This window comes from Ailuropoda melanoleuca, chromosome 14, assembly GCF_002007445.2.
Source record: "Ailuropoda melanoleuca isolate Jingjing chromosome 14, ASM200744v2, whole genome shotgun sequence".
Taxonomy (NCBI): Eukaryota; Metazoa; Chordata; class Mammalia; order Carnivora; family Ursidae; genus Ailuropoda; species Ailuropoda melanoleuca.
The window spans coordinates 7,104,673-7,124,116 of NC_048231.1; the positions used below are offsets into that span (position 1 = coordinate 7,104,673).

Genomic DNA, 19,444 nt, shown 5'->3' on the forward strand with positions numbered 1-19,444 from the left:
GGTGCACTAACATAGAGACCCTGGCCTATCACCAAAGAGGAATTTACTCTAAATACTATTCTTTATGAAATATGAAAATAACATTCTAAAATGTTATTCTTCATGGTTTGAGGAGATGAAAAAAGAGAGAGAGATTATATTAGATAAAATATTTTCATCACAAGACATCGTCGCCCCTTGTAGTCTAACATGACATAATTGGCTGAAGAGAAATGTGAGTTCTTCTTAGTAAGTGGCCTTCAACTTGGATTTTCCACACAATTCCTCTTGTAGCCACTGGGACCACAAAACCCACAACCCTCACCCCCCCAACACACACACAAACACAAAACAGGGCAAGAAACCAGGGGACTGCCGTGAGTGCGCCCCAGCAGGGGAGGCGATTAGGGAGCTCCTTCACCACCACTACCCACTGCCTCAGAGGGAGCTGCTTGAGCCCTACCCCTTCCTGTCTCCTCCCGGCAATACTGCCCTGCAGGGCTAGAGCAGGACCCTGGTAGGACTCCCACACAGGGCCACTGAGAGGCTCGAAGGGCTGGGGCGCTGCACAGAGCTGCGGAAGCACTGTCCGAAGCCCAGGCTCCGGCCCAAGGAGTGCGGCCTGGCAGATGGCAAGACACACTCAGCCCAGCTGGCTTCAGAGCCACCTTGCCTGATTCAGGGGAGGGAAGAAAAGGAAGCCGTGTGCTAATGTTGGGGTCTGTAGCTGCCACCAGTGTAAGCAGGCAAAATGCAGTAAAGCCCGGGAGGCTGTCTCTCTAGGCATCCTGCTTCGGGAGGAGACAGGAGTGTTTTTGGTTTATAAGGCAGCTTCCCTCACAAGAGAGGAGCTTTCTGATGCTCATGTTACAAAGTTGGGCCAAGAGCCCTTCTTGAACATCCTCACCTGTGCTCTCCACAGTCTGCCACCAGAGAGGGAAGATCTGGTGGGTGGGAGGCAGAGCCACAGCCAAGTTCTTTCCTTTAGCACCAGACCATCCAACTTTCTCGACACTGCAGACCTGCCTCTGAGCCATCTGCTAAGCAAGCTCAGCAGGATATCCCTCAAGAGGCTTAGCCAAGTCCAGCAAGGGACCAAGAGCTGCCGGGCTGGGGAGGGAAAATTTAGTCCTGCTAATAACTGGACGCTCTAGGCAAGTCATTTCTCTTACTCGCAAAGCCTTCTTTCATTCGGAAAGAAGGAGATCATACTACCCAACCTTCCCCAAAAGGATTAGAAGGAGCAAACTTTGCAGAGATAACGCCTTTGGTTTTCTAATCCCTCAATCCAGGGTAATAGAAGGTTCCCAGGGTTTATTCCCATTCATACAGGAGTTCAAAACACCTTCAAAGAGAGGGCTCTGCCTAAAGGGTAGGAGTCCTCAAGAATGTGTTGTCTTGTGGGCACAGAGGAGGGAAACTTGGCCCCAAGTATGGGAGAGCCATTGTTGAGAGGCCACAAGTCCTAGGAGATGAAAAGCAAGTGATGGCAGTGGTTGATGTGCTGTGGGAGCTTGGACAAGTTCACCACTTCTGTGTGTGGGGAACAAAGTTCTTAGTTTTCCTTTGGGACTCAAAGAAAATTTGAGTCCATGTTCTAATTTCCTTATCATTTGTCCATATGGTCCAGTGCATCTCCTTGTGGGATTAGCCCCAGAAACCAGTAAACAAAAGCTAGACTCCAAACAAGTAACTCGAGAATGCTGAATATGAAACCCAAAAATGCAGCATGCCTTCTGAGGGCGACCGGGGTCCACAGATTTGATAGTGAGGGAACCAGAAAACCACCACCATTATCATCTATGACAAAGCCTCAAATGAACGGAGAAAAGTCTATGCTTAGAAACCCTTTGCTGCACATTTGTGGCAACGATCAAACTACAAAGAGTGTCCTTCCACTTACTGGCTAGACCTCAGAGAAAAATAATCCAGATTCTGAGAGCCATTTGATGTAAATGAAAACAGCTTTTCTCTGGAAAATACAAATTATCTCTAGCAAAAGGGACCTCAAAGAAACATCTAAAATTTTACTCCGAATTTTTGTTTTATTTTATTTACTATTGCCAAGAATAAGAAACATTACTTGGCAAAAGATATTATATTCAAAATTTTACATCATTATAGAATTCCTTTCCAACAGGATATCTGATGCATTATTCTTTGACCCTTTATAACATATGAGAATAACTAAAAATGAACAAGTTAGCTAAAGAGAAACCAAGCTATAATGACAACAGTAGCACTCATTTTTGCTCAACTACCATGTGCCAGACCTGTGACACATACTTTGGTCCAGTCCATGGCACAATCCTATCTGCAAGGTGGGTATCACTATTCTACATCTTACTGATGAAGAAAATGAAGATCTAAAAGATGAAATTATCTGCTGAGGCCACACAGCTAGTAAGTGTTGGAACCTGAGTTCAAAGCCAGGTCTGGTGGTAGCCAAAGCAGGTCTCTCTCTGCCACACCACAGGGCAGGAGTTTCCACTAGAAATGAAGTCTCCTGGCAAGGAATGGAAATTTACTATTCACAGGGTAGTGAACAGAGGGTTAGGATAAGTGCCAGGTAACATAAGGCAAAGGGGCAGCTGTGTTAAGATTGGTTAGTATTTAAATCCTTTAAAGGGTAGGGTAAATGTTTTGGGGAAGCAGATTTAATATATTTTGCAGATGAGACTACAGGGGAAGCCAGCAGATGTTAACAAGATCCCCATCTAGAGAAACTGGAAACTCTAGCAGGGGATAAAATGAGATCAAAGTCAGGAGCAGTGGGAGGCCCTGTTGGGGGAGGGGGAGGTTTGCAGAGCCGGAACAGTCACAGGTGACTGGAAGTGAGAACTAGAGGGGAAGCTGCAACTGGACACAAAGTTAGTAAGAGGAAGGAAGGAAGGAAGGAAGGAAGGAAGGAAGGGATGGGAGAAAGGAAAAGGCTGAAAGCAAAAACAAAATGGCAGTGTAATTTGGTCTAATTATACTTCATAACAAAAGGTTGGTGCCTGGGTGCTGCTTGGGAGAAGGCACAGGTGACTTCCCTGGGCTACAGGAGAGAATGGAGGGAGTCATGGAGATCAGCTGTCCATACCTCAAGAAACTTGGCCTCATTTTACAAGCTCCCTTAGCTTGATCACACCAGCTACCCTAGCAGTTTAAAACTAGCTCCATATTCTTGGGTAAAGCAAAGATACACACACGCGCGTGCACACACATAGACACACACACACCAATCTGATTTAGTGTCACTCGAAAACTGGTTAAATAAAGTATGATTCTTCCATACAGTGGAACAATTCTGAATGAGGAAAATCTACAAGTATGTATGTGTGGAAAGATGACATTGTGTATTGATGAGTAAAACAATGTAAGCTATTAAATAGCACTCATAGTATAGATCTTTTTCTGAAAAATAAAGAGCAATCACATGTTTTATCAATATACATGTATTTTTCAAGTTGAAAGAATATGCATCTAATTGTAGTGAATGATTACCTAGGGACTAATGAAGGGAGGTGATGAAGAACTTTCATTTTCTATGGTCTGTATTTCTGCAAAATTTTACATTAGTAAAGCTTTGTATTACATTTGTAAATAGAAAGGAAAAAGAGGAAAATTTAAGTGTCCCTGAAAAGACTATGAGTAAGTCTTGCAGCTCATTTCAATGACAAAAGGTACAACTGCCAAAAACATAAGTCAGATACTTCCTGCTTATTAAAATATTTCACATTGCTAGAATCTAAGATAATCACAACTATGGCCTGATCCTTGGGCTTCTATCCTTCCCAAAAATAGAGTTTGGGATGACAGGAGCTGGACTTCCTACCAAAGAGCCCCCTCATTCATTGGGCATGAAGGAAATCTCCCAGTGACAAGAACCAAGCAAAGAAAGTGCATTCACACCCAGAGAGCTTTCAGGAAACAAGATCCTCTCTTATCACCATCAACAAAGAGACTCATCTTTCACCAAGTCATTGAATGAGCCCCTTTGTTTCCCCTAAAGGATCATCATATATTCTTTCCCTGCTTCTACAGAAAGTCCAAGTGCCCCAGAATTGGGCACTGAGAGGCCGAGGAGGAGTCCTAATACAAACTTACTTGTCCACATTTTCCAGAGAAACAGGACCTGAGATGGCAGGGCACGGAGAAAAGGGGAGGAGCATGACAGTGGCTGCAAAAGTGTGAAGGCAAGAATGTTTGCTTTATAACTGCTTCCAAGCTTACCTGTGTGTCACGTACCTCCCATGTCCCATTAAAAAGGGAAAGAGAAAGGATGGAGCCTGCCTCGGGTGTTGCAGGACAGGTGTGGTAGGTCTGCCAGGGTCTTGACAAATATGCGCTCATGCATCATCCTCTGTGCCAGGCACTCTTCAAGGCCCAGAGAACAGTTAACATAAAATCCCTGTCCTTGAGGAGCGCAGAGTCACCCTGAAGACCCACAGAAGTGTGGGATGCCACTGTGCCACCTGTCATGGTGTCTGAATGCTGTAGGTTGTGACAACGGTTCATACAGGGCACAGGCATGCTGATTGGCTCCCCTGCCCCCTGATGCTTTCCAGCCTCCCAGAGACTTCCATCAACCACCAATCCTCTCACCCCTTGTTGCCTTTCCATGCGAACTTCCTTTTCAAGGGCTCCTCACCCGCTCAGCCCAAAAACCTGGCTCTCCATCACACAAAACTTCCCTTACATCTGTCACAAACCATCCTTTTCCCATCGAGTTCTCAGACAAGCTCTGCACTCACCGCTTTCTCCTCCTCACCACGGCTTCACGCTAATTCCTGGTAATTGAGTTCGACCCTCCACTAAAATTGCTTTCTTGAGGGTCACTTGAGTCTCTTACAAGGCTAACAGCCTCCTCTGATCCTTTCCCCTCATCCTGCTCCCACGTTAGATGCTATTAACCGTCCTTTCCTGGAAGCTGGGTTCCCTTGGTTTTGGATTCTCTCGGTTCTTCACTCACGGTATGTTGTTACCCCACAATCATTCTGTAGATCTTCTACCCCAACCATGCCCTAAATGTAGGCAAGTTTGTTCTCTTCCCTCGTGCCATCCTCTCTGCTTTCTGTGTGGACTGGGGCGGTCAGTTCGACACCCCCAGGCCCAGCCCGTCCTGGGCTCCACATCTGCTATAGTAGCTCCACTGAAACACGCCCCTGACACCTCCCACTCGACGTGGTCAACACTGAACTCCTTCTTTGTACCCCCTCCCCACCCTCAGAGTTGCTCCTTCTTTTAAGACTTAAATCGCAGTAAATTAGCAATGCCAACCTCCCAGATACCTGAGCTGGAAAACTGTAAGTCATATTCAACAGCTCTCTTCCCCTCACTTCAGTGCCACTGGGCACAATGCACCTACAAGTGAATTTTACAGATCTTCAAAATGTGTTAAGACTTAAAAAAAAATGGTGCCAATTAAGACTATAAAATCAAAATTAAGAATAATTCCAAAATCCCTTCAAATGCTTTTGATGGCAAAAACATTATATTTAATATGGGATACTGATAATTTTATATGTTTGGTCCTCTACGTGGTAGAACCCATGAAAAATGACAGTGGGTCAGTCCTACCTCAGACAGAAAGTCCAGATACTTTGACTTCTCTGAATCGCTTGGATTAACCTCCTCCCTTCCATTCCCACTGCCCTGGTGTAGATCTTCTTGAGCCTTTCATTGTATTTTGGCAGGATGTCCTAAAACACACCTGACAGCACATCATTCCCCTATTCAAAAATTTTGATAGTGCCCCTAGGACCTAACGTATGAACTATAAGCTCTTTCCATGGCATTCAAGGCCTGCTACAACCTACCTCCAACCCACCTCTTGGTCCCCTCCACCACTGTTTGCTCTCATTCATCCTTTGGTGCAGCGACACACGTTCCTATTTGCCCCATAGAATGCCCTCTCCCCTACTTGGCCAGTGAAAAACATCCTTGTCTCAAGGATCAGCTCAGATGGCTGCTCCTCTGTGAAGGTTGTTTTCCCAGGGTCCCTGGCCCAAACCAGTCTGAGTTTCCTAGAGACCTGAAGCAGTCTGTAGCCCCATGATGTCACTGCCTCACTGTGCCTTGCTCTGCACTCCGTCTCACGTGTCTGTCCCCACCGCAAAACCATCAGCCTGTCAAGAGCAGAGAGCTATGTTGTAGTCAGTCTCCTCTGTACTTGCCACACAGCCTAGCATATAACAGACAACAATGCCTCCCAGAGAGCGGCCATCTCTTGTCCCTCCTCCCCGCATCACTCTGCTTCTGCTCCACCACTACTTGGCCCTCCATGTCATTGCTGTGTATGGAGTGGACACTTAGCTAGGTATAAACCAACAACATTTGGAAGCTATGAAAAACCCTGAGCTTCCAACCCACCATAACCATTCTTCCTTGTGTCCTAGATTTCAGACAGAAGATTTTGGGGTCAAGCAGCTTCAAATCTGAAGTGTGGCACTTAATTGACCATGTGACCTTAAGCAAAGGTAGCTTGACTAGCCTCAACTNTGAGAAGATTTTGGGGTCAAGCGGCTTCAAATCTGAAGTGTGGCACTTAATTGACCATGTGACCTTAAGCAAAGGTAGCTTGACTAGCCTCAACTTCCTCACCAGTAAAATGGAAATCACATCTAACTCAGTGGACTGTTGCAAGAATGAAATGAGTCAAGGCGTTTGAAGTCTCAAGCATGGCAACCGGTATCTGACAGGTGCCCGTGGGTAGCAGCAGGAAACAGAAGCGGGGTCTCGGACGGCACAAACCATGTGACCTTGTCAGAAATCATCCCCCTTCGTGGATGGGCACATAAAACAGATTCTTACATCAGCATCATGAATTTAGGACTCAAACTTCATGGTGCTACTTACACATCTTAAAGCCATCATGGAAAATAGTAGCATAAGGTACTATGCAGCTGTTAAGAGGGAAAGAGATCAATCTCTATGTCCTGATGTAGAAAGATGCCCAAAGTGCTTCATTATTAAGTGAAAAAGGCAAGTTGCAGTACAGAATGGAATATAAACTACCATACCATACATACACACATATATATGCATGTGGATACATACATGTAACATATCCACACGCATATATATATATACACTCACACACTTATGTACCTATATCTATGTGTGTACGTCTGTATGTGCCTAGAGAATCTCTAGAAGGACATATGAGAAATTGTTAACAGTGGTTACCCCCAGTAACAGGATTAGGAATGCCATTTACACTCTTTTGTACCGTTTGAATAATTTTTACCATGAGTATACGTTCATGTTAAAATTATTTAAAACCAGTTTTTAAAATCTGCTGGAGAAGGAGGAGGAGGAGGGGAGAGGCAGGGAGGGAGGAAGGACTGGGCCATGTACCGAGAGACCTGGGTTCCAGTCAGAGTCCCACGTTAACTAACTTCATAACCTCAGGCAAATCACCTCCTCCCTGCAGATCTCCCTTATTAATAAAATAGGAGCATTGAACCAGGCACTCTTTGGAGAAAATTTCTAGGTTATTAGACGATGTCTTCAAGGTCCTCTGAGTATATTTTACTCATAGAACATCTCTCTCTGAGATGTTTTGATGTTTTAAGCATCAGATTTTAACAAAGGAAAATACATACACTATTTCGTTTTGACCTCCCCCACATCTCAATGAGAAAGCATTCCCACCATTTTACAGGCAGAGAAACCAAGCATAGACTGTAATGATCATTTACCAACCAAATCCACTGTTCACTAGACTCTGCTGTTTGCAAAGAATTATGAAGCCAGGAGTTTTATAGCTCCCAGTTCATTCGTGCCTCTTCGCAGAGCAGAGCGGGCACAAGGCTTATGCAAAACAAGCAGAAGGCACTCTGCTGATGGAAACAGGGTGAGATGTAAAGTGCCTTCCTCAGGGTCAGAGCATAAACAAAGCTCACTCCCAGCACACTTAGGCAGTAAGTATCGAACCCCTGGGATCGACTCCGCACCCCTCCCCCACCTGGACCGACAGCTTCACCTTGAAGATGCATTTCACTGCAGTCATTTTCTGAGCGTTTTCTGGGTCAGAAGCAGGGAGAGCAGCTAAACCGAGGCTGCTGATGGAGTTGCTTCATTGAGGGCACGGTACTGAGTTACCTGCTCTACCACGCACCCACCCAGCTCATCTAGCAACCCGCCTGGCGAGTATTTTTCCAGTCTCCTGGGCAAAGTGACTTCACACAGCTTTGAATGCAAACAACCTCATTTGTCCTCACAGGTATGGGGCTCTGTCTTGCGGAGGGCACTTGACTTCCTCCTCCAGGGCAGCTCACTTTGGTTCTACTATAGAATCTCGCTCTCTATACCCGTAAACAGCTTCCATTCTTCTGATGACTTCACCCTGTGAGGGACCCTCCTGCCTGATGTCTGGGCAACAAGATTGCTCAACGGCTGCAGAAAGCACATACAGGATGCACATAGTACCTTGCAGAGACAGGGAGAGCCTGATCCACGGACCCTAAAAGCAATAGCCTAGATTTGGAATGTGCAAAACCAAGACCTTAGCATGGCTAAAATACTACAAAGTAAACCATCCCCCAAAATGAAGAGGATGGTTCTCTCAAAAAGTGTGCAGCTGGGCTACTAACCAGTAGTCGGCTTGCTAGTAACCTTTGCTATGGCACCTAGTAATCCGTGAGATGAGATAATGATCACCAGCTTCTGTGCCATTGTAGAGCTTCTAGAGGCAGCTATTGGTTGACCCCACTCTCGCTGTCACCTCTGGGTCAAGTTTGCTGACTGTTGTCTGCTTACCACTGGCTTCACTGTGCCCCCTTAGAACTCATTAGGGCCTTCAATTGTCTTGGCTGAGTCCCTTCATTTGTCTCTTTACCTTCAGGTCCCTCTGAAGGATTAACTTCGTCCTTTGCCCTTCTTTATCCTGGACATATCTTCCCAAGACCTTTTGAGGGCCTTCCGTTCATCAGTTCATCCCAGACGCACCTAAATATTTATAAAAGCCTAGCAGCTCCACTCACTGCCTTTGGAAGCTAAAGCCCACCTCCTATCAATCACTGGGCATAGAACACAGTAGAGGAAGAGAGCGGCTGGATTGTAGTGGGAGTGTGTCCATAACAGAGAGTTTTGTTGAAAGAAACAAAAATGCTCTCAAAGGCCTGAGCAAGCAGTATTCTGGTGAGTCTGGCCACTGGTGAAACTCACTTTTTGTCCGGGTAAGGCAAAAATGGGGGCAGAACAAACCAACTGATAGTGGGGTAATATTTTACAAGGCAGTTTCCACTCTGACATACCTTAATGACAACAAACAGAAAAGGTTATGTGCACCCAGAAAAAGGAAACCACCTCTATATGGGAACTTTTTGTCTTTTTTCTGAAATGTTTTTCTTAACTCTTCACCATTATAAAACAAATCTTGTGTATATCAGTTTGAAACACCCACTCAAAGAGCCTTTCATAGCTGCATTCTGAGGGTCAGCCTCAAACATTCACTGAAAAATGAGGTGGGAGTGACTGTATTCTGGATGAATAACTAAATTTTTCTAGCAATAGACATATTCTGATGATGTAAGTTAAAAATCAGCTGTTACTTTTGTGTCTGATAAATGGAAAGCAATCGGAAAATACAGAGGTGGGAAGACAGCCTCCACCCAGGTTTAAAACATTCCTCATCATTCCTTACCCCTATGCCATCAACACCAAGTGTCTTCTGTTAACCCTTCTTCATAATCTGCTGTATAGATTGCCATCTCGGGGATCATTGCAAGTGCCGAACATTCTTGAAGCTTGCCCTGTCACTCAATTCAATCCCCATTTCTTGAGTGCTGCACATGAGCCAGAGGCTGCTAGGCACCAGTGTTCACACAGGCACCAGACGAACGTTCCTTCTTCAAGGAACCCATAATCTAGAGGAGAGTTGGACCTGTACACGACCAACCCAACCAGGGTATGATGTGAAAAGTGACAGCTTCAGGACTCATAGGAGAGAGTGGATGTCTTCGTGTGTTAGGGAACAGGGGATTCTGTTCGAATCTGTTCTGTTTGAGTGGGGCCTTAAAAGATACATGTGTGAGAGTTCACAGCTACTGAAGGGGAGAAAGACATTGCAGGCCTAGAAAACAGAGAAGCAAAGCTGTGGATGTGAAAACCACCCTGAGCTGACACAGTCATGAGCATCCGATGTAAAGTAAATAGAAAGGGAATGAAGCCAGGAGGGATGTTGGAAAAGACTGCCTCTCTGTTTAAACTTTATTTTGGGGCAACGGGGAACCATTGAGGGCTTTAAAGTAGTTGAATGACTCACATTCATGTTTTTAAAAATAATTCTGAGATCAGGGTGTAAGATGGGATAGAAAGAGACTAAAGGCCAATTATTCAAACATGAGACAGTGAAAATTGAAAGAAAGAAACTAGTCTGAAAATTTTGAAGGAAAAATGAACAGGCAGCCAACTAGATGCAGAAGTGTGAAAAGAAGAAAACCCAACACAGTTGCTGGGGTTCGTACTTGAGACGATGGCGACAACAGGAACCTAGGTATGAAAACAGGTAGACGAGCAGGTTTGGGGGTGAAAGGGGAACTGAGAGGTCCTATTGCTACATAAGAAGTTTGAGACATCTTGTTACAACCAAATGAAGACAGCTAGCTGACTGCTACAAAGTAGATCTGCAACTGAAGGGGGAGATTGGGGCTAGAGATGAGGATTTAGACGTACTGGCAACCCCAACAATGGAAAGCTGGTAGAGAAGAAGGAACAAAAAAGAAAAGAGAAGGCAAGAAAGAGAAAGCAAGCCAGCCTGCAATGTAAGCAACCTGGGAGGAGAAAAAGGAGAGCCTGGATCCCAGAAGCCAAGGGAGGGCTTACTTTCAAAGCCAGAGTGGTTGACAAAGTCAAATATTGCAGAGAACTTGGGACCCGGGTCTGGAAAGAGGCTACCTCATTTACCAACATTAGGCCTCTTCTAAAGCAATTTTAGCACAGCTATGGAGAGCTGCCTTGTGACAGTGGGTATATTATACAGTACTAATTAGCATCTTCATCCTCAGATGTCAAAGAACTATGTTGGAAATATGATTCAGAACATTATTTATTAAAAGCTAATAAGGGGATTCAAGCCTATTAGGTTAAATCGCAAATATAAAGCAACATATAAAGGTATACAACTAATTACCTCTTTAATTTCAGGCCATTAAAGATGCAAGATAAAAGAAAAAAAGAAACTGTTAGAATTAAGAGCCATGGAATATTGACCTCCACCCAAATATGGTGGGTACAGTGATTCTAAGTAAGCACTCTAGAATAAATACATCCGGCTCAAGTTCAGCTTTGATATTCTCACTGTATAATTCTGGGTAAGTAAACTTCTTTAAGCCTGATATTTTTCATCTGTCAAGTTAGGATAACAACAGAAATGACAAACACATATAAAAGTTCTCAGCATATGTCTCTATGCTGAGAGACTTAAAAATGTTAACTTATTATTATAACTCATTATAATAATATTCCTATCCAAGATACATATATATATCAATTATATATAATTTCAAACATTCACTCTTTAATTTTTTTTAAGATTTTATTTATTTATTGGACAGAGAGAGACACTGCGAGAGAGGGAACACCAGCAGGCGGAGCGGGAGAGGGAGAAGCAGGCCTTCCGCTGAGCAGGGAGCCCGATGCGGGGCTCGATCCCAGGACCCCGGGATCATGACCTGAGCCGAAGGCAGATGCTTAACGACTGAGCCACCCAGGCGCCCCACTCTTTAATTTTTTAATCAATAGCTATTTTTGAGCTACTCCCCTCTGTGTACCAAGCATGACTGTAGGTGCTGGGAATTAACAACAACAACAACAAAAACCTAGCTCTGGGGCGCCTGGGTGGCACAGCGGTTAAGCATCTGCCTTCGGCTCAGGGCGTGATCCCGGCATTCCGGGATCGAGCCCCACATCAGGCTGGAAGCCTGCTTCTTTCTCTCCCACTCCCCCTGCTTGTGTTCCCTCTCTCGCTGGCTGTCTCTATCTCTGTCAAATAAATAAATAAATAAAATCTTAAAAACAAAAAACAAAAAAAAACCCTGCTTGTGTTCCCTCTCTCGCTGGCTGTCTCTATCTCTGTCAAATAAATAAATAAAATCTTAAAAACAAAAAACAAAACAAAACAAACAAAAACCTAGCTCTCCATCATAAGAAGCATAGTCTAATGATGTAGAAGGCAAGTTGATAGTTGCAAAACGAGATGATCCATCCTATAAGAAAGGAAGGAGAAAGATGCTACAAAAACCATGCAGGAGGAAGTGCCCTGTGCTACCCCAGGACCTGGGAGGGAGAGGGGCTGTCAGCCAAGGCCATGAAGAGGAGACAACACTTAGGCATTACAAGGAACTCTGCAAAGACATTTTTAAGGATAAAATAAATATTAAGGTGCCAACACACACACACACACACACACACACACACACACACAAATTCCTGAAAAAAAATGTTAGAGAAAGCTCTTTGCCCAAGGGCAAACAGCAAGAGGAAAGGAGCTGGAAGCAACCCAGACTCTTGTCATCCAGCTCAAGGAGATATTTTGGTTGAAATACATCGTCACATAATATTTACACCCTTCCCCACCTGAGTTTGGGTTACACGTTTTACAAAGCAAATTAAACATCTCCTGCCTGTCCTCTAAAAGTCTACAGTTTTCAAACAGGCAAACTAATATACGGACAAATGCAAGAACTTTGATGACAAACTATCCCCCCAAGATGGTGTTCTCAAATAAACAATTCTCAAGTTCAGTTTGGCTCCAAAGGTGAGGATGTTAATAAAATTTGCCCTTCCCTTTGGAGACCAGGGAGAATTATTAAAATGGCATGGATTGGTTCCTCAAAAAATTAAAAATAGAATTACCATATGATCCAGCAATAAACTGGAGTCTATAGTCCTGAGTATATACCTGGGAGAAGTGAAAGCAGGGTATAAAGAGATATTTGTATATCTACGTTCATAGCACCATTATTCATAATAGCCAAGGGATGGAAGTGACACAAGTGTCCATAGATGGATGAATGGATAAACAAAATGTGAAAAATACATACAATGGAATATTATTTAGCCTTAAAAAGGAAATTCTGACACATGCTGCAACATGGATGAATCCTGAAAACATCATGCTAGCTAAAATAAGCCAGACACAAAAGGACAAACACTGCGTAATTCCATTTACATGAGGTACGTAGAGTAGTCAAATTCATAGAGACAGAGAGTGACATGGTGGTTGCCAGGTGCTGGGGGGTGAGGGGAGTTCGTGTTTAATGGATGCAGAGTTTGAGTTTTATAAGATGACAAAAGTTCTAGAGCTGGATGGTGATGGTGGCTACACAGCAATGTGCATGTACTTCTCCCCCTGAACCAAATACTTAAAGCTAGTTAAAATGGTAAGTTTTGTTATACATTTTAAAAAAATTACACGGTTTGCCATGTCCGTTAAATAACTATACTTCGTCATTTAAGACAAATGAAAACAACTTGTTTCTGATACTGAGTTGCAATGCCCTCTGAAGAGGGGACAGAGTATGAGACCAGGCCCCTTAGAAAGTTCTACATGCAAAGGAGCAGTCCATTTACCATTCCTTGGGAATGGACACCCATGGAACCCACTGAGAAGGTGACTTTGTTGGCAGCCATCATCGGAGAGTTTTTAATTAATATAATCCCTGCGCACCAGCACCACCCTGTTACGGGAAGATTGTCAAAGCATACATTCCAAAAATTACTAGTTGAACTTCTTTGTGAAAAAGCATTATGAAGGGCTTTATGTAAGACCTGTGGCTGTAATTCATAAATCAGTTCTGGCCTTTAAGAGAACATGTGGAGCAAATAATAGATAGACATAAGTTAAATAATAGTAATAAATGAAGTCTATGATTATGTAACTGGCCCTTTAACAAATTTGTAGAATGGCTGGAATGTTCTAGGAAGACTGATGGAAACCTCTCCAAATCTGGGAGAAATGTTCAGGACTGAATGAGTAGAAGCAGACAAACCCGGTTCAAATAAAAGGTCTGTAATGAGAATTGGTAAGAGATAAAGATAGAAAAAGAGATTGGAGCTAGATTACAATGGCTCTTAAGAGTCAACTTTGTAAGCTTGGATTTCCACCTCTGCCCAGAGGGAAACCACTGCAGGTTTTTGAGCACGGGCATTACAGGACAGACACAGGGTGCAGGATGGCTTGGAAGAGGGAGATCCCTAACTGATAGAAAGCTGAACTCCAGGCCTGAGGGCTACTAAGTCACAAAAATGAAATCAAACATGTGCTTTTCATAGGTTAAAGCTAGGACTTTAAAATATGGCCATAGGTTTATATATGCAATGAATTTTTCTTGAAGGATATATAGGAAACTGTTGACATTGGAAACTTCTTAGGAGAACTGGAGGTAGGGGAAGGAAGACTTGTACTTTTCATTGTATACACTTGTACAATGTGGATACGCTTCTTAATCATGCTCATGAATTCATTTTATAATTAAAAAAATTTTTTAAAATATGACAACCAGAAAGTGTTAAAATACGTTTAGGCTGTAAAGAAACTATTCAAAACATTTCTATTTATAAAATAAAATATATTTCAATCCTGTTTGTATTGTATCTTAATCTCTACCACATAGTAGAGATGCTGTGAGAATGACCTGAAAGTAGCATTATAAAGTCCGCAGACCTAACCGCACATGTAAGGCTCGACTTCAAAACAAATCGATGTCCTGAGTCACCCACCATAAAACACCTTCTTTCAGGCGTATCTCAATGAAAAGTCTACCTGAATCTATTCCAAATCAACTCCTTGATAACAACAAAAATAAAAAAGAATAGCTCACAGTACGTTTGACAAGATATATCCCGTCTCGGTAAATGGCTTTTTCATTCTTAAAGTTGCTCAAGCCAAAACCAACTGAGTCGTCCTTGACTTACCCTTTTTCTCTCATCCTCTATTCCCAAATCCCATAAGCTCTATCTTCAACTCCAGAAGCCAGCTGCATTGCCCACCATCTCTAACCTGGACTACTACAGTAGCTCTCATTCTACTCCGTTTCCACTCTTGTTCCCTACAGGCAGTCTTCCACAGGACAGCCGGAAAGATCTTCCTAATACACAAATCTGAACAAATCACTCCTCTGGCCACAACTTCTGGTGGCTTCCTATTGCATGGCTCAACCCCAAAGACTTGCATGTCTGCAAAGCCTACATGATCCAGACCCTATTTCCTCTCCAGTGTCACATCCTGCACTCACCCCTTGTCCCTCCTCTCTAGTCAGGCTGGCTTCCTGCCCATTCCTTGGACATAGCAGTGACCCCACCTCAGGGCCCTCACCCTCAATCTAAATCTCTTCTCCCAAACACAGCCATTCCCCTCCCTCACTTGGTTTGGCTCTCTGCTCAAATGAAACTTCATCAGAAAGGCCTTTCCCCACCATCCTGCCTCAAATAGAACTCCCTCTCTTTCTCTTCACACTGCTTTTTATTTACAGCAAATTATATATTCTTCTGTTTGTTGTTATTTATTCCTGTCTCACCCAACTAGTATGTATGCTCCATGACATCAAACTTAATGTTATTTTTTTAAATTTATTTTTTATTTTTTATTTTTTTTACCATTTTCACTCCTCTATCCCCTGGGCCTAGAATACATCTGGCAAATAAACAAAAGCTCAATAAATATTTGTTGAAGACTGAAGTACAAATCAAACACCTAAGATACTGGACAAAAAGAGGTTTTCAAAGTCCAAAATGAGGCATAAGCATAATAATACCCAGTAAATTTGGGGTAAAGGAGTGAAAAAGCCAACACATCAGTTGACAGGTATGTAAACCTATCATCTAACTGCAGGAATCCACATGCATGCCTGACATTAATTCCTACTCTGGGACTACATCTGCGTACATGCTGGGGGGCTACTCTTGAGATTTCGTGCTTAAATAGTAAATACCGTAACAAGTTTCCTCCTCCCTCTCACCAATGAAAGTTCTGAAGAAAGAAAGCAATCACTGTCTCAACCAGAAGGCCCAGAATATTCAATTACCCCATTGAGGAGAAGATCTGGACAAAGCCCCAGCCTCAGAACTAGGAAACTGGGTTGAAGTCAGGTTCTGCCATAAACTACAAGAGGGAGCTTGGGCAAAGCATTGTTTGTTTCTAATACTGTTTTCTCCATTGTACTGTTTCTTCACGTGGTCACTGTAAAATCTGCTGATGCACATACACGGGCACCCTGAACGCTGAGGGACTACACGTCATCTGTGTGATCGTCATCCTGTGCTAGCTCACCTCTTGTTCACCTTCCCTCGCCTGCCACCAGTGAGGTTTGTCGACACGAGGATCCGATCCGGTCCCTCCCCTGCTCAAAAACCTTTACGGATCTTCAGCTTGAACATCCAATGGTTCAAGCGTCTTTACAAACTGAACCCAAACCACCTTTCCAGTCCTATTTTGGCCCATTCCTGGGATGTGCCCTACATTCATTCCAGCCACACAGAACTGCTCCCCATTCCCTAATTCCATCACCCTTTTTTGCACATCTGTGTGGGCGATGTGCCTAAGCCCCCACCCCCACCCGTCCTCCCTCCCTCTATTAGAGAAACCCTGGGCACTCGCCAACCTGAATCAGACTCTGCCTCCCGTGGGCTTTCTCTTAGGCACCCTGCTGAATCACTGCTTCTTTGCAAGAATCTTTCCCCACCAGACCAGGTGGTCTGCATCTGATCCTTTGCCTGTCCTCAGCATAAAATGGTGTAATGCACACAGTAGGTGCCCAATGCTTGCTCTGTCTCAATATTTCTCAAACGGCTCTCTCAGGCCTTTCCAGCTCTTTCTCTGACTTGTGGCTTGGAGGCAGTATTAGGAAGGGCTTCTTTTACNAAACGGCTCTCTCAGGCCTTTCCAGCTCTTTCTCTGACTTGTGGCTTGGAGGCAGTATTAGGAAGGGCTTCTTTTACCTTTTTTTTTTTTAAGATTTTATTTTTATTTATTTGACAGAGATAGAGACAGCCAGCGAGAGAGGGAACACAAGTAGGGGGAGTGGGAGAGGAAGAAGCAGGCTCATAGCGGAGGAGCCTGATGTGGGGCTCGATCCCATAACGCCGGGATCACGCCCTGAGCCAAAGGCAGACGCTTAACCGCCGTGCCACCCAGGCGCCCCTTCTCTTACCTTTCTACTCCTGAGGAAATATGCTGGAAGATGCTGCTGACTGACCACTCCTAGCGGTCCGCGGAAACAGGCAGGAACTAAGTAGAAGGACAGAATGAAGCTAGAGACCTCTCCCCAGGCCTCATAAATTATATATATATCTTTCAAGTGTGCTTCGTTTTATTGAAAGTGCTATGAATTCTCAAATGAGGCACACCCTAATACAAAGGGAAATGATTTTCAACTTATTCATTTTCAGGATTATTCAAGTTTCTGCTCCTCTTCATGATGTTGGAAACTCCTGAACTGACTATAATTCAAAGCAATTCTTGTTCTTTAGCTGCCAAGGTGCCCTGTTATTCTTTCATAACTATCCTGGATGATCGGAGCCCAGTTCAATGCAAAGTCTATTTTTTCTAGCTCTAAACCTTTTCATTTGCTAAATTTACAGCATTCACATGAAAGGAAGAAAGGAAGCCCCACTTTTGCCCCCACTGGGAACATGATATATGGGTTTTAATTACCCTTGTAATTATACCCTTGTCCAGATCTGCACAGGTATGGTGTAAAAATTAAACATTCTAGCAAAGCCTGAGAAGGCCTCACTGAGGTAGGAAGACAACGGCTTTGTAAGATTTCCTGCCACCAGGAGAAGGAAAGAGAAAACGAAAGGTGGTCTAGGAATGTCATAAGCTAGCCAGCAGTCTCCACTGAGGAAGCATTTTCTGTCTATGACCGCCTCTAAAACTGTGAGCTGTGATGCTGGGGATCCCCTGGTGGTTTGCTATTCAGCTAAGGCTGGCTGAAAATGGCAGAACTTGGATTGCTTGGCTGTGAATTAAGAAATAAGCACAGCAACAAAGGGAAACATGCTATGACATTTTCTAAATATTTACCGAGGGGAGTTGACAATTCAGTGACTGGAGCCAGATCTGACAGGGAATTCTGACTGCCTCCTACGCCTTCCCTCGATCACCATCTCCATCTCCAAAACCAGGTGACCTTCACATCTTGGGGGTGACAGAAAAAAGCAGCATCTTTCTGAAAACCCAGCAAATGCAACATGATGACTCAGGCCCCCAGACCACTGTGTTTATTCCTCTTCTCCCCAGATTTCTCGTCGGAAGTAGAGGGGCAACAAAAGAGCTGTCTATAGAAACAACGGCGTCAGTACAAACTCCTTCTAAGACAAAATACTTCTTTCCACAGCAATGTCTGACTAGTAATATCCATATGGTTTCAGAACCCAATATCCATGAACAGTCCCTGCCAGTCCTCATCATAAAATCAAATTTCTCATCGGCCCAAAAGATACAGTTATTTGCATTCTTGATCCTCCCAGGTCAATTGATAAAGGTCAATCTGCAGGTCTGAGGTTATTTAAAAAAACATTATGAATAATGAAGAAATATACTTTAGATCACTTTAAACCTCCTGCTGGTCATGTTTCCTACACTTTCAAGTCTATACAGAGAGTATAAGTTTGCATTTGCTTTTAAAATCTGAAACAACATTCTTCAGGAGCAATTTGGTGATTGGGTTTAGATTAACACAGGTATCTGACAGTCCCAATAATCCCCAAAGTCCTTTCTTTCCCCCATGTCCCAGAAATGCTACATAATTATTTAAGTCAAGATAGTAATGTACATACCTATTGTACAAAAATGCTTACATCTGTATGCCTAACAAGCAATGGGAAAATTATGGAACAGTTTAGAGTTTAATGCTCACTGATGTCTTCTCACCTGCCTATCTCCAAAACCTGGTGTGTGTGTGTGTTTAAGATTGTACAAAGATTAAAATATATCCTCTCGAAAATCTCCCTCAAAGGAAAGAAAACTTCAGTGGTTTGGTTAGGCAGAACTTCAGGAAATAAACCCGATATTGGTCTTTAGAGAGAGACAGGAATTAAATGGGGAAGAATGATAAGAAACATGGAAGGCACGTACCATGTCTGCACAGAGATGACCAGGTAAACTGCACTTCGGTCTCCCCTTTAGGCAAGCTGCCACACAAACAGAGGCTGGACTCAGTGACCTCTATGGTCCCTTCCCACTCCAATAGCATTTGCCTCATCAATTTTTTATAGTCATCCTCTGTCCTATCACACTGTCCCCATGCATCATCAAGCCCTCCTGGCCACTTCCACGACTGAAAGGAAAATCTGTTTTCAAAAAAAAAAAAAAATCCATGCTTTGACTACTGCCAAAATTACAGTTCTGTCCTTTAAACAATGACCTGAACGTAATGGGCCAGGCTAAACACTTCTGAGCAAAGAAGTGCTTAATACCATCCTCAGACAGTATTTTTTAAAGCTTCTCTGATATATGCAGAATTATAACCCA

The 19,444-nt window shown here is 43.5% G+C and overlaps 1 protein-coding gene across 4 annotated transcripts in view; it reads right to left on the bottom strand.

Annotated features, from left to right (window-relative positions):
• SPTB (spectrin beta, erythrocytic) overlaps positions 1–19,444 on the bottom strand; it is a 123,057-nt gene that overhangs the window by 101,084 nt on the left and 2,529 nt on the right. Inside the window, exons 1-2 of one of the 4 annotated variants that reach the window (XM_034642332.1) lie at positions 17,996–18,991; positions 17,121–17,197 (exon numbers count right to left, since the gene is read on the bottom strand). The exons of 2 other annotated variants lie outside the window; for them this stretch is intronic. The gene's annotated coding sequence lies outside the window, so the exon portion shown is untranslated. Of the gene's footprint in view, positions 1–17,120; positions 17,198–17,995; positions 18,992–19,444 lie in introns of those variants that run through there. One more of the 4 variants, XM_034642333.1, reaches the window with a different exon arrangement.